This window comes from Mus musculus, chromosome 14 (assembly GCF_000001635.26).
Source record: "Mus musculus strain C57BL/6J chromosome 14, GRCm38.p6 C57BL/6J".
NCBI lineage: Eukaryota > Metazoa > Chordata > Mammalia > Rodentia > Muridae > Mus > Mus musculus.
In genome coordinates, this window is record NC_000080.6 from 120,825,001 (window position 1) to 120,827,913 (window position 2,913).

General features: G+C 43.3%; 1 pseudogene; it reads left to right on the plus strand.

Annotated features, from left to right (window-relative positions):
• On the plus strand, window positions 2,112–2,567 carry Gm9391 (predicted gene 9391; annotated as a pseudogene).

A 2,913-nucleotide genomic window follows, 5' to 3' on the forward strand; every position in this document is an offset into this window, starting at 1 on the left:
AAAGTGTGCACTGCTCCTGAGAAAACCCAAGTTCAGTTACCAGCATCCACACGAGGCAGCCTGCAACTGTCTGAAGCGCAAGCTCCAGGGGTATCCGATGCCTCCGACCTCCAAGGTAACATGAGTAATTGATTTTTTTTCCCCTTTTCGCTCCAGCCCAAAGATTTATTTATTATGCATAAGTACACTGTAGATGTTTTCGGACACACCAGAAGAGGCGTCAGATCTCATTACAGATGGTTGTGAGCCACCATGTGGTTGCTGGGAATTGAATTCGGGACCTCTGGAAGAGCAGTCTGTGCTCTTAACCGCTGAGCCATCTCTCCAGCCCGATTAATTGATTTTCAAATGTTAAACTAACCTTGCATTCCTAAGTTAAACCCCTTGTCTGGATGTACCATCCCCCCCCTTTTTTTTTTAATCATTAGATTTGAATTGCTAATTCTGTTCCTTTGCTTTCAGAGTATTTGTGCAAAATCGTGGAAAACCATGCATTATAGTTCTCTTCTAACGCCTTGGGATTCTTCTTAAGAGAAGATGCAGCTGAGCATCACCAGTCCTGCTGGTAAATTTGTTTGCACTGTGCACCATTTCTCCCTTACACTCCTGATAACTGAAGTTCAGGCCGTTTTGAGCTACCGTGTGGGTGCTGGAAATAGAACTTGGGTCCTCTGGAAAAGCAGAGGTGTTCCTCCCCATCCGGCTTTTGTGATTTAACTGTTTCTGTGAGTGTGCTCATTGACCTGGCTGGATTTAAGTGTATGAGGGCGAAATGGCTCGGTGGGTAAAGGCTCCTCTCTCTGCCTTAAAATATGGGGATTGTGGATTCTAACAAACTGACTCCCAGATTCAAAATGCTGAACACTTCAGCCAGCTACCTCTGAGTTCAAAGCCACAGGAGCCTAGCAAAGTGAGGAAAGATTCCAGCTTCACTGTGGACTAAGTGGTTGGTTTGGAAAACAGCTGCTTCCAAAAGGCAGTGCAGCCCTAGAGGCAGCGCCGCCCTGGCTTGTTACATCACTGGCTAAACAAGCAGATCACTGGGCATGTCTGTTGTTCTCACTGCTCAGACATATGTAACGCCATCAGGCCTGTTATTTGTCTCAGAGACCATCTCAAATTTATAATGGCAAAGGCAAAAAAAAAAAATCACAAAGTTTAGATTTGTTTGTTTGTTTGTTTGTCTGTCTTTTAACCAAACACCCCAATATTATTCATTCGGTGGGAAATTTTTAAGTAAAAAAAAAAAAAAAAAACTTTGGCAATAAAATAGAAATTTGCAGAGGCTAAACAAATAGAAAGATTCTCTCTCTTGCCACGTTTATACTCACTCCCACCCTTCCATCTGCCTAGACAGGAGAGAACTGGAGTCTTGGAAGTGTCCCAGCTTTGGCAAAGACTCCAGTAGCCATGGTCTCCATGGGTAAGACCATGTTCCTGTGTTCTCATGACACCAAAACACATCATGAAGAATCTAAGGCACGAAGGAGTCGGTGTGAATACCAAGTCTCAAGACTGTTTTCTGCAGGCAAATGCCATCTGGAAGCTCTCTGTGTTAGCACCTCATGTCAAGGTCTCCACTGAGTGACACACTCCCTTCTCAGCCTCACCTGCTTTGCTGGTCCCCTTTCTCCTGTTTGGTCTCTGTCTTTCTTCTTCTTCCTTCTGCTTTGAAGGTAATAGGAGGTCTCTGGATCTCACTCTTGTTCAGATCCTGACTTTGTCAGTACGTGTGGATCCCCTATCATATTACCAATACTGTGTTAGTATCAGCAGTCGCACTTGACTATGGGGGTGACCCTGATCACCTAACTTCTCTAGTCTGTGTCTTGATTTTCCTCCTCTTGCTGAACGATGCTAATAATTATTTCTACTGCTTACATGAATGTGAATGAGGACCAGGTACAGAGGTTCATGCCTTTAATTCCAGCACTTGGAGGCTGGAGAGGTGGCTCAGTGGCTAAGAGCACTGACTCTTCTTCCAGAGGTCCTGAGTTCAATTCCCAGCAACCACATGGTGGCTCACAACCATCTGTAATGGGATCTGACACCCTCTTCTGGTGTGTCTGAAGACAGCTATAATTGTACTCCTACATAAAATAAATAAATAAGACATTCAGCTGGTTGTTCGGGGAGACGTACCTTCCACCTTAGACCATGGCCAAGTTCATTCGTAACTTCTCAGAGAAGGCACCGTCGATGGTGGCCGCTGCCATGACTTACTCGAAGTCTCAATTGGCCACATTTTGGCACTACGCCAAGGTTGAGCTGGTTCCCCCAACCCCTAGTGAAATCCCTACAGCTATTTGGAGTGTGAAAAAAAATCATTCAAAGTGTTAAAACTGATAACTTCAAACACCTTACAGTGAAGGAAGCTGTGCTGAATGGTTTGGTGGCCACTGAGGTGTGGATGTGGTTTTATATCGGAGAGATCATAGGCAAATGTGGCATTGTTGGCTATAATGTTTGAAAACCAATCTTTAACTTCTGATTTGAGTTCTTATTTGAATGTTCTTGGACCATGTGTAACAGGACTGCTATCTGAATAAAATACTAGGTGTTGAAAATCAACCAATCGATCAATAAATAAATAAATAAATAAATAAATAAATAAATCTTTAATTGCAGCACTTGGGAGACAGGGGCAACTGAATCTCTGTGAGTTCAAGACCAGCCAGGGCTACACAGTGGGACCTTATCTCACAGTAAAGGACACTAATGAGATGCAATACTGTGTATCAAAGTATACATTTGTCCCAGTTTTTAAATCTGTAAACAGGTCAACAAGGTGACAGATATAAACTCATAGATATACACGGAAAAGCATGTTCACACACAAACACGCACACAGAGAATGTATGGAGTATAAAACAAGACGTGACCATCTGCCACAGCAAACATATTGGACTGATA